Genomic DNA, 13,296 nt, shown 5'->3' with positions numbered 1-13,296 from the left:
CATTTCATCACTGCCGGCGACATCCCAAAATATTCTGACTACCCCCACGAGCTGAAATCTAACAAGGTACTCGACACAAACATAACGGTTGACTAAGTTGGCGTAGTTCAAGATCTCAGTCGAAATATGGCATCATCTGCGGCTCACATTCAATATTCTGCCCTTCATATTTTCAGCGAATGAGATCTGGGTCATCTAACAAATCTCTTCAAACACAATTGGCCTAAGGATAGACTACCACAGGCATGGCGTCATGCCAACATTTTCTTAATAGCTAAACCAAGTAATCCCATAGCCATAGAACATCTGCGGTCAATATCCTTTAACTGATGCATTGAAAAATCCATAAAAAACGTTCCTTTACGGCGTCTGCAGCCTATTTTTGAGTGACATGCATTATTTTTGCACTGATAATTTGGATTTTGGCCACAACTCTCTACGCCAGACAGGGGTGTACATCTCAAGGACGGAGTTCTGGGACCCGTCGCTTGTCCAGACAAGGGTCATACTCGCCCTTCATTTAAAAAGAGCATTTGATAACATGGCACACGATTTCTTCCTACAGAACCTAGCGGAATCTCATGGCGGCGTCCGCATGTATTACTTTTGTTCCTTTCTGCGTGACAGGACACCTAGCATTGTTACAGGGCCAAAACGTTCGGATACAATTCGCATTACAGGTCGTGTTACTCTTCCGGGATCAGTTCTGTCCCCCATCCTGTTTAATGTTGCCCTGGCAAAATTACCACAGCAGCTTCATCAGATCCCCAATGTCGCCCATGCAATGGACGCAGATGACATAACGATCTGGACGACGTGAGGCTCACACGGGGCTTATCAGGATCACCTACAGCAGGAAGCCGGCATTGCTGCCGCCTACGCAAGACAGTAGGCTCAACCTCTTCCCCTCAAAAAGTCCGACCTTGTTATTATCCGGGCGCGTATGATCACGCTGCCACCGCAGATTGTTGTGCACGTGGATGGCGTTGCCGTCTTCAGGTGGAGCACGCTCAATGTCCCACGGAGAGCGCCATCGGTGTCCAACGTCGAGTACGACAAACCTTGAAGGTGCATCCACTGCCCCGGAACATGAGTCCTCAGCATGACGTGGGACACCGGCGTGCCCGTGCTGGGTACAGGGTGTGCATGCTCTGAGACATCGTTGTAGCCAATACATTATACACTGATTCCACACGATGCCACAACGGGTATACAATGGTAGTGTTAGATGGCAATGCAACATTAGTTACGGCTGCCTCTTCGCACATTTCTACTCCTACAGAGGGTGAAGTCCTTGGTTTTGCGCTTGCTGTTCGACACACTCTTAACACTCACGGAGAGGTTTACATATATACTTATTGACAACATGCATACCGAGCCTTTTTGATGAGACGCAGCGTTTTCGGGGTGGCTCACCACATCCTAATCAAGGCCACAAACATCAACACGTCCAGCCCCCAACGTGTCTACTTGATCTGGACTGTTCATGCCTCTGTTCCGGGTAATAATAACGCTCACGTGGTCACTCGAGAGCTTACCTATTGATCAGCCCGGCATGACGAGACCAAGAGGCCAGATCAAGTGGGCCTTCCACTCACATATTGAGACCTATTAACATATCACATCATAGCTAGACGCATCGTGCACCCGCTTTTACCGTCGTTCCCGCGAGATGAGGAGGTGGCACTCCGCCAACTCCAAACACATACGTACCCCAGCCTTCTCTCCATGCACAAATGCTACCCTAACTGCAACACAGACTGTTTCCTGGGCTGTGGCACCTGTTCAACAGTATTTGATGTCACAGTCAAGTGTTCCACAAAATTATTTCCTCCCCATCTTGCTATCTGGCACGCCTTCCGTACCAAAGAACTGTGGTACGATTCCCTCTGCAACGGGCCTCCCGAGGTCCACCAGGCCTTGGTTCAACTGGCCCGGTTGGTGGCCGATATCATCATAGGAAAGTAAGATTCTCTCATAATTGCTTTGGTTCTAATAAAATGTTTATTTCCTTTCTCTCGAAAATGCGGTTTACGGAGCGCACGTGGGGGTTGCCCTGCCAAGTGATGACGGAGTGGTGTGTGCGAAGTTGCGCTTTAGTATTAGGGGTCCCGGGTGAGCGCGCATCTTCGGCGAGCTAGTTGGCCGCTTTGATGCCGGAAATTTTAACGTGCACTGGTATCCATTGTGACAAAAGAGCACACTCGAGGTCCTGCGCCACTTCGAGCTTTCGCGTGATGCGCGTGGCAACAGTAGATCTTCAGGTGTCCCGGGCGAGCAGTTGGAGACGAGCACGCAAGTGCGAGAGTACGGCAGCGAACGGAACTCTCAGTTGTAGGAGGGCATCGGCGGTGAGGTCAAGTGCGGCGAGTTCTGCGATCGTCAATGAAGCCTTGCAGGTGAGGCGGCACTGATGTGAAGCTCCAGCTAGGGCACCACACAGGTGGCCGCCGCACGACTATAGCTGAAAACTGAACCGGCGGTGAAAACTGAACCGTCGGGATTTGGAGCCAGCACACTCGCCGACATGCAGCTAACGTTTCTTCTGTTGCTGCAGGTTGCTGGAGCTGTTGCATCTACGTACAGTTGCAGCTTGGACGGAGGGCCAGCGATCGCACACGCTCGCGACGTGCCTTCTTCGACAGGATCACCATGGATAGCACCAGCGTCCGGTGGAACAGGGACACTTCCGACGATTATCAGCGCCAAGCCACATAGGAATGCGACTATCAACGAGGGCAGCCATCACATCGCCATGGGCCGACGACAACCACGTGACACGGATGAAGCGTATTTAATCGAGCGGCACGTTGGCTACGTGGGATTTGGAGCCGGCACACTCGCCGACATGCAGCTAACGTTTCTTCTGTTGCTGCAGGTTTGTGATAATTGCCCAATTACGATTTGTAGATTATTGTGTGCATTGGCGGCTCCATGTCCCACAAGTGATGTATCTGTTCGCCGAAAGCAAAAGCCAATGATGTATCGCAGCAACCGCTTTCGTTTTTTCACGCATAAGGTTCTGTACCTTGCAATATTGTTAATACTTTCCGGTGATGTTGAGTTGAATCCCGGTCCGCTAAATGCCTAAGAGTTCGAACTGCTTAAAACCTTACAAACTGGTCAGGCTACAATTTTGAGTAAGTTAGAGGCCATCGACACCAGATTGGCAAAGCACGAAGAAATGATTGCCGAAATTAACGGTGAATTACGTGCGACTGAAGGTCAAATTACTACGCTCAAAGAACAATTAGGCGACCAAGAAAACACCATTAGGACAATAGCGAAAGAAGTTAAGCAGCTGCATGACAAGGGCGTCGACTCCGAAAATAGAAGCCGGAGAAACAACCTGGTCTTTTGGGAATCAGCGATTCTGAATCAGAAACGTGGGAACAGTCTGAACTACTGCTCAAAAACATCTGCAAAGAAAACTTGAATTTAGAATTGCAGTCAGTGGAAAGAGTGCATCATATAGGTCATTATAATGTATCAAAAAACAGGCCTATCTTCGTCAACTTTGCCTCCTACAAAGAAAAGTCCCGTGTTCTTTCCGAAGCTAAGAAACTCAAGGGAACGACGTATAGTGTCGAGCAAGATTATGCACCTGAAACAAGACATATTCGGAAAAGACTTTGGGAACATGTTAGAACCAACAACATGAACGAAAAACATCGAGCTAGGTTGAACTTTGATAAGTTAATTGTGGATGGTAAAACATATAGGTGGGACAAAGAAAAGGAAGAAGTCGTTCAAGTTGTAAAAAAAAAATGACCCTTGCCCGAAAAAAGGGGGCGTCAAATACAACATCTGATAACACTGACACTGAACTGCAGAAGCGTTGTCAATACAGCTGATGAACTCGCGGCTCTTATCGATTCTGTAAAAGCTGATCTAGTATTCGGAACTGAATCATGGCTGGACCCTTCTATTAGAGATTGCGAGGTGTTTCTCAGCGACTTTGCTGCTTATCGAAAAGATAGATCCCGCACGGGTGGGGGCGTTTTTCTTTTAGTTCGTCGCTCTTGAAATTCATCTGAATTACTTATAGGTCATCAAGAAGTAGAATCTGTGTGGTGCAAAATTACTATGCGAGACAATTCCTCGTTTGTAGCAGGTACTTTCTATCGGTCTCCAAACTCGTCCGTAATCGCGTTAAAGCTTTTGCATGAAATTGTTTTGGAAGCTTCTGGTCACATGTTCATTTTGGCGGGAGACTTTAACTTGCCTGATTTATCTTGGCGTGACGGAACTTGTGAGATGACAGCGGGGGGAACCTTAAACCTTAAGATGAAGCACATTGTAGATTCTTGCGGGTTAATCCAATGTGTTGATTCTCCAACACGAGGCAATAGTATATGGGACCTTGTTTTTTGCAACTCGCCAAATATGGTGAATTCAGTAAATGTCGGAATAAGTGACCACCATGTTGTCGTCACCATTGCCCAAACGATAAATGAAAAACAAACGAAACAGGAGAGGAGAACGGTGTACCTCTATGACAAAGGTGATTACGCTAGCATATCAAGGAAGCTTCTCGATCATCTGCCGCTTTTTGAATGTCTCTCAGATGACTGTGACGTACAAGAATTATGGGTTAAATTTAAACAAAAAATCAAAGAGCTTACTGAAACCTACATACCCAGTATCAAAAGCGGTAGACTTAGAATACGAAACAAACCTTGGATGACTGCTCGTATCTTAAGAATAGTAAGGAAAAGAAGGCGCATATAATTAAAATATAAAAGGACTAAATGACATCGGCGCTTTGAAAGTTTGAATGATGTGACTCGAGAGTTTAAGCTCAATATAACGGTGGCTAAGCACAACCATTTTGAAAAACTTGGAAACAAAATAAAAACTAATTCAAAGGCGTTCTGGCAATACATGAAAGGCTATGGAGCAGACCCCTCGGGAATCACCAAAATTGTCTTCAATAATGAGGAGTTATTAGACGACACTGAGAAAGCTACCTGTTTAAACAACTACTTCCTTCCGTATACTTGCCGAAATATAGCTCTAGTGCTTCGCAATGCACAAGTTCCGTGCCGAAAATGCAATCAGTAGAGTTAAGTGTGAATGCAATTAGGGCATTACTAAACAATCTTACCGATAATAAGGCAATTGGACCTGACGGAATTTCACCTCGAGTCTTAAAGCAGTGTGCTGAGCCAATTTCTCTTTACCTGCACGTAATCTACACAAAGTCTTTGTCTTCCGGTGCCCTCCCAGACGACTGGAAAATTGCACATTCAGTTCCTATTCATAAAAGTGGGTCCAAGAAAGATGTAACCAACTATAAACCTATTTCATTTACGTCCATACCCTGCAAGCTATTAGAGCATATTCTGTATAAAGAAATAATGGCACATTTATCAACAAACAACTTGCTGGCGCCTCAACAACGTGGTTTTTGTAAGGGCTTATCTTGTACAACACAATTAATTGAATTTAACCATGATTTAGTATCTGAAATATACAATAGCGGACAAGTCGATTGCCTTTTCCTGGACTTCGAAAAAGCTTTCGACACTGTGTCGCACTCTTTTATTTTAAGTAAGCTTGCAGCGCTAACCATTGACCACGAAGTTCTGGTGTGGATAGAAAATTACCTTTAAGGCCGCCAACAGTGTGTAGTATTAAATGGCAAAAAAATCAAGTTTTGTAAACATCACTTCAGGGGTGCCACAGGGCTCAGTCTTACGGCCACTTTTTTTTTTTAATATATATAAATGACATTTGCTCAGGAATTGATTCTAATATACGTTTGTTTGCAGATGACTGTCTTGTACAGAAAAATGAGAAATGAGAGTGATGTCACCCTGCTCCAAAGCGACTTATCGCGCATCCAAGAATGGTGTTCAAATTGGAAAATGACATTGAATGCCAATAAATGCATTCATGTTACTTTCACGCGTAAAAAAACCACGTTAGCTTTAGAGTATGTAATCTGTAATAGTATAGTAACACAAAAACCGCATTATAAATATTTAGGTGTAACTTTTTCAGCCGACTGTTCATGGAAAGCACACGTTGATTCAGTTGTTGCGAAGGCCGCCAAGTCACTAAATTTTATACAGCGCAGCCTGACACAAGCGCCGGCATGTTTGAAATCAACGGCGTATTCAACGTACATTCGCCCTGTGCTTGAATACGCCTGTGCCGTGTGGGACCCCTGGCAAAGTACTTTAAGTTACAAACTTGAAAAAATACAAAATAGAGCTGCAAGGTTTGTCCTAAGCCGGTACTCAAGAAATGACAGTTGCACCAATATGAAAAATGAACTAGGGTGGGAATCACTCTCATCGCGTCGAAAGAAACTGCGGCTAAAGCTCCTGTACCAAATATTTCATGGTAAAACCGGCATTCGAAAAGAAAAGTACTTTCACAGTCCTCCTTATATCTTTTCGCGAAATGATCATTGTTTCAAGATTTTAGAGTACCGTACCAGATCTAATTTGTATGCTGATTCCTTTTTTGTTCGTTTCATTAGAGATGGAATAACTTATCAAATGAACAAGTGTGCTGTATTAATGAAGATGTGTTTTTCTCGACATTGTAACCCCCCTGCCGCAGCGCTTTCGGGCTAAGCGGGGTAATCATTGAATAAAGAATAAAGAACTAGGAGTCACCCTGCGAGAAGGCCGTGTGAAGCCCTAACCGCATCCCCACGATTTTCTCGCTACTGCGACAAACGACAGCAATAAGCGACCAGATTTGCTGTTGCCGACACTTATTTGTCGCCACCGCTGATTGTGTCACACGTTTTTGGAAAACCAGAAAAGATCGTTTGTCGCCGAGAAGCCAGTGTGGCGATTTCCGGCAGCGTAGCTGTGCCCCTGGCGCTCACTCAGTTGCAATTAGCTCTCGGTGCTCGTTATTCGCACGTACTTCAAGGAATCGAAGGTATCAGCTACCTTTTTTACATTCTCATCTCACGCGGAGAGCGGGAGAGCAGCCAGAATTTGACTTAAATTTCGTTATTGAAGGTTTGTTTTGATGCCTTGACTGTAGCTTGTGATACAGTCACTTGCTACAATATAAATTGATCGTGCGAAGTGCATCGTAGCCATCCTAACGAACGCTCCTGCGCATCCTGTTGCCGTTGAACCAAAGATTGCGAAAAAGGGAGGTCGTGACCCGGTTTTGTGTGTTTTCCTCCACGAGCTACGATATGATAGCGATGCAGTCGTGTCATTGTGCACTGATTCGCATCTGCACTCGCAACTGCATGGCCGATTGTTAAAAACCAAATTGAATGTTCACATAATGTCTCATCATATTAATTTATTCACGCTTACCTACTGAAAAGCCTATGTTCTTACGTGTAATTCAGCGACATTCCGGCAAGTGCGCCCTGCTGCTTTTGATGGGGGCCTGTGTGTGCTGGCTGAAAGCGCGTCGCATCGAAGCTCATCACTCCGCATACGCACACCATACGAAAGAAATAATGGTTCGTTCGGTGAACCTATTGAGGAATGTACCCTAAAGTCATTTATACTCATCGTAATCGCTTATCGTTCAACCCAGAAGGGCTGATAACATGTATGACCGGCTCGGCCGGTACGCTATAGGCCCACATTCGCTGGGAGCTGAATACAGGTCCTATTTGGTTGGGACGATATCGCTGGAAGATATAACAAAGCGAGATGCCACAACGTAGTAGAAAAAATGAAGGTTTCGAGCATTCTAACACCTCTCATTATAAATATTACGTAAAGCAAATGAGAACGTAGTTGCTTACCCAATAAATTTCTTTTTCGAAAATCAGATTGTATCAGCGCCTCTTAGGCTCGCTATTTAAGTTTTTTGGTGGTGTCTTATCAGCAGCATGTGAACAAAAGCCTCATTTGTTTATTATATTCAATTAGGCCATGACGTTAATAATACAGCATTGTAATAAATTAGAACATTACTTTTCACGTCAGAAGTAGGCTGCTAATATTGCCTATTAGAAACGTGGAGATGGCCTGACAGCTGGAAAATAAAGAAATGTCTAATTACTGCGGTCCTGGGAGAGAAAGTACTTTGCTATTTCACTCTTGTGAGCTGGAAGTGATTGACTGGTAGAATACAAAATAGTTGTAATATACCTAATGACATAGCATAAAAAAGTCGTCCGAGTGCAATTTCACGTTAAGGTTAGGCAACAACGAGTGGTTGTATTATTAAAAATGGTAATCTTTATTGGGTAATATTCCTCATTACCTTATTACAATGACTGAATACTACAAATCTAATCTATTGAACGAGGGTTCTTTAGACGTAATTAGACGTACCGAGAGTAAGCAATCTCCAAGAAAATTGCAAGCCTGACGTTGTCGTCAAGCAGGGCGACAGTACCCGCCACGGTGCTCTAATGACTAACGGACTAGGCTGTGGATCCGCAGGTCGCACCGCATTTTCGATGGAGGCGTAAATTATTGAGGCCTGTGTGCTTATAGTTAGGTGCACGTTAAAACACCCTAGTTGGTAAAAATTTTCAGAGCCTTCCGATATGGCGTCTTGGTGATCATATGCTGGTTTCGGGACCTTAATCCTCAACATAGGTTGTTAACCAGTCGGACAGCAATAGGTAAAAAGGTGCTATACACAAATTTTCACATTTATTCGAAAGCGCAGTTTCCAGTGAAGCAGCACAACGCTACCCCTGTCTTGGAATAAAGGCGTTCTTTAAAAATATGAGTATATCCCAACTCAAACAAATGAAGTTTAACTTTTGAAGTATACTGCAGTGTCAAGATAATTTATGTGATTTAATGTTTTCGCAAAAACCTGGGCAGCACTACACTGACATGTAGGTGCAACAATCACACCGCTGCTTCGGTAAATGGAATGCTTTGTAGTATAGTAGGTATATGTTGGATCAATAAAAGCTAGTGCTGCTCGATGGCACAATTCAGCAGTAGCTTAGAGCAATAATGGTGTGAGCACAACAAGCAAAGTTTTCACAGTCGGAGCACCACATGTGACACTATTGGTAACGGGCATCAAGCTTGGGCTGTCCCTTCAATGAAAATGCGTGCCCTGAAGCCGAAGTCTTTCAGACAGTACTTTTTTGAGCACATCAAAGCACTAATTTTGGTTCGACTGTCCATCTCTAGGAGTCTGCCCAACGACTCAACTACCCGACGATAACTTAGGCTCGTGCTGAAAGCCCGCTCATTTGGATTTGGTGCCTTTGTTTTTCTTTGTGAGCATTGTCAATCAAAAAGCAATTTTTGTGCATAGTTCAGGCATAACAGAATTATGTACCTGTTAGGCAGAGTGTTTGTTGTGAGAAAATGTATAATTACGTATGTGTTAACACTGAAGTGTTTAATACGCTGCGCTGGCATTGTGACCCAAAGAACGAAAAAGAGAGTTCAGATTATTTAATTTATACATTCACTCAAAATACAAAGTTCGGAGTTAAAAATATGCAGAAAAGGGTCCCAAAGTCGGACAACTGCAGAGGAACACTATTGACAATAACAACAAAAGGAATAATTATCACAGCATGTATTATTACACAACGTAAGTGCAAGTGAAGGGCTGAAGTACCAGAAAATTACAACGAATAAGCAAAAGAACACAAAACACGCTCAATGTGGCACAAGCACATAAAAATCAGTTACACAAGTGGAATATGCAGGCTTTGTGTGTTTCCTACACTTTGCTGAAAATTAAGACGCTTTACCTGAAACGATCCGTCGCTACATACCAGTGGCTCTGCTTCCTGAAAAAAAAAAAACAGAAAACTTTCGTTTCTTCAACCACCACGCTTCATATTACTTCTAGATGACACCATATCTCACACAACTCGTCAAGACACAAGACTACCTTCTTTCGACGTCCTTTGCAGCACAGCATAGAAATAGACGGTCCATTTTTGTCTATACCGGCATGGCTGAGCTATTACGTTCTTCAGGATTATTACTGGTAACATGGATTTTATTTTCAGCAATAGCGACTGACATTCGGTGGCACTGAAACTCCAGAAGCGCAAGTGTACCTACATTTACCTGCATGCTGCCGAATACGACCTCTTAAGAAATACAACATGTGTTTTTACAACGACAAGTGAGATCACCGTCCTGTGATTTCTGCGGTAAATTAAGAGACAATTGTTGTTTGAAGCCCAGACGTAACAAAAAAAGCTGCCTCTAACAAAGAGATTTGGGGAAGCATCTATAGAGAACTGGAACTTACATCGATTGTTTTCTTAGTAAATCATGCCTATTGTGCAAGATACCAAGTTTGCATTTTAAGATGTCACAATATCAGGCATAGGTGCTCCTAACGAATAGTGAAGGAGAACACATTAATTGACACATCCGGACCGAGATTCAAAGAAAAAACTCGTGACATATTTATTTGAGCAAATTTCAGACATACGGTATGCAGAAGACAGTAGATGCAAAGTTGTGTAGCGAGTGGCAAATAGCACCTAGAAACAACTAATATGCATCTCATGTGCTGTGTTTGAAATGTTCCAATAGCAAGGTGTTCATACACCTACTAGAGACGTGAAAAGGCCACAGTATATTCAATATCTTTATCGAAGCGTAGTGCGAGGAAAACGGCACACATTAAGGCTTACGTCGGATAGTAGAGTACTAAGTACTCCAAAGCGTCAACCACCTTTCCTAAACACACACAGCAATTTTGTGTTCCTAATTGCGTTCTTTACAGAACTGTGTTGTGTGCACTGTGTGTCTTTACTGTGCGCCGTTTTCCTCACGCAATGCTTTGAAAAAAAATAATAAGGACGCCCAGGTGTCAATAAATGGTTCTGGGAATACCAAGTGATCTCACAGTGTATAACTCTATTACTTCCAGCAATGCCTTGCATTGTTACTTTTTTCGTTCCCAATCTGCCCCCATTTATTGAAGTAACTCACACTTCAGTGTTAACATCACCCTCAGCCCACGAGTACAAACACTGCATGCTTCCTTATTGAAACGCAAATTCAACGAGGCAGTTATGATTACTAAAATTGGCAGATCCCTGATGGAGTGAGAATCGATGATAAGCGAAGGATGAATGAGGAAGGTGGATATGTCCACTCAGAATCAGTTAAACGTTACGAGGCGGACGAAAATTATGCTGTGGATGACTTACTTGCCAACAATATCAAGTTTGTATGTCTCATATACATTCGTCGCCTATTCACGTCACGTGATACCAAATTTTGTATCAAGGAACGTAATATGTTGAGCTAGCAGAACGGCTGCGAGAACATGAGCAAACCTTGTAGGGATTTTTCACAGCGCACGCATGTTCTGTTCATAACAATAGGACGTGTCATTTACCTTCGAGTTTATTTACGTCATGCGATACCGAATTTGGTATATGTGGAGCTAGAAAAACGGCCACATGCGCGATATAAGTGTAGCATTAGGTCATGTTTTACATAACACGCATACCAAGACTATCACATTTGAATGTGTTATCTAAATTTGTCGTTTATCTACGTCACCTGATACGAAGTTTTGCATAAGGGTAGCCAGCGAAACAGCCGCGAGTACGCTATGAGCGCAGCATGTAATCATGTTCAGATCACACGGATATTGTAATTACCATGTTTAGACGCTTCATTTACTTTCGCCGTCTATTCGCGTCACGTGATATCAAACTTGGTGTATGTGGAGCTAGCGAAACTGCTGCGAGCGCGCTATGAGCGTAGTATGTATTCAAGTTTTTCATGACACGCACATCAACATTATCATGTTTGGGCATGTTAGTTACCATTGTGGTCCATTCAAGACACGTAACACTTAACTCGGTATATGTTAAGCTAGCCAAAGGGCCACTAGCGCATCATGAGCGTAGCATATAGTCATGTTCTCGCCTGACACGCATATTATTATTTCATTTTTGTACCAGTCATGTACCATCGTCATTCATTCACGTCCCATCATACCAAAGTTGGTATACTTGAAGCTAGCGAAACGACCGCGCGCACACTATGAGCGTGGTGTGTAGTCATGACTTGTATGACATTAAAATAATGACTTGCAATTCATGGTTTCCACGTTATAGTTTGCCACTTTTCTTAGCAATGCAGTCAAGTGATACGATACATATTTTGCAAAGTATCATGTGAAGGAAACCACTGCAAAAGCAGGTAGAACAAGAAAGGTTTATCATGACAATCATGACATAAGTACAATGATTTTCATGTTATGACTAGTCACATATGTTCTTCATAAAGTCATGTTATGCCATACCGAGTTTGGTATTGATACTATTATTGAAACAACCAGGAGAGCTAGAAGTCGTAGATAGATAGATAGATAGATAGATAGATAGATAGATAGATAGACAGATAGATAGATAGATAGATAGATAGATAGATAGATAGATAGATAGATAGATAGATAGATAGATAGATAGATAGATAGATAGATAGATAGATAGATAGATAGATAGATAGATAGATAGATAGATAGATAGATAGATCGTGTGATGATTTGGGGACGTTTTTTAGTGAAAACGGGATCTGGGAAGATAAAGGAAACGAAAATGCGTGTGTGGTGAGTGGCGGCACCACTCGTCAGCTGGCGCGTGAAAGGGGATTCTTCGGAACGTTGGAGAAGAAGGTCGGACCAAAGCAGTCGGGCAGCAGTGGCAGAACGAGGGTTGTGGTGGCTAACGGGCCCGTTACGGCGCGCAACCTGTCACGACTGGACTGCATACGACCTAAGGCGACGAGCTACGCCAGGCGACGACGGTGCTCGTGGTCACGGTCTAGACCTGCTAGCGAGACGGCGTCTACGTGGGTTGCCGAGTCAGGGAAGCTGAGGCGTGCTGGGCCGATCTATCGGGTGCTCTTTGGCGTGGCCGAGCACGGATCCGACCAGCCACCGCACAGCGAGCAGCTGTCCCAGCGACGGCCGTGGTGCGAGGGCAACTTCGGGACCTTCCGAAATCAAGGAGAAGCGGCGACACGTCGGACCATCTCGACGACGGTGGCGTGAGTGGTTGACGTCGAGTGGTGCGCGAACTAGATTCGCTGTGTCAGGGCCGCGTGAACCATGACTATGTCGTTTGAACCTGTAGAGCAAACTGGACTGGCACGAGTTAGGTGTGCATGTATGTAGCTTTAGTTCATGTATGTATTTATGTCGAACTTGTATAAACGCCCTGTCTTGGTTATGCCCTATTACTTGTCGGTTGAGCGCCTGGGCCCACACGAACCTCTCACAGTTGGCGAGCCTGCCAGGATCGGCTAACAACATCTGTAGCCAACGCTCAAACACAGGGCTGAGACATGGACAACGACAGCGTCGTCAGTATTGGGAAATTGTTAGGAG

The 13,296-nt window shown here is 44.0% G+C and overlaps 1 long non-coding RNA gene across 2 annotated transcripts in view; it reads right to left on the bottom strand.

The window, feature by feature from the left end:
• The window catches only part of LOC142796351 (uncharacterized), a 47,633-nt gene extending 39,815 nt beyond the window's left edge, over positions 1–7,818 (bottom strand). The window contains exon 1 of one of the 2 annotated variants that reach the window (XR_012893768.1): positions 7,742–7,818. This is a non-coding gene — a long non-coding RNA (uncharacterized LOC142796351). Of the gene's footprint in view, positions 1–5,107; positions 5,235–7,741 lie in introns of those variants that run through there. The other variant, XR_012893769.1, reaches the window with a different exon arrangement.
• Between the last annotated feature and the right edge of the window lie 5,478 nt (positions 7,819–13,296).

The sequence above is a fragment of the Rhipicephalus microplus genome, chromosome 2, assembly GCF_043290135.1.
Source record: "Rhipicephalus microplus isolate Deutch F79 chromosome 2, USDA_Rmic, whole genome shotgun sequence".
Lineage (NCBI taxonomy): Eukaryota > Metazoa > Arthropoda > Arachnida > Ixodida > Ixodidae > Rhipicephalus > Rhipicephalus microplus.
The sequence above is the reverse complement of the archived record's forward strand: the minus strand, read 5'-3'. Positions and strand labels throughout refer to the sequence as shown.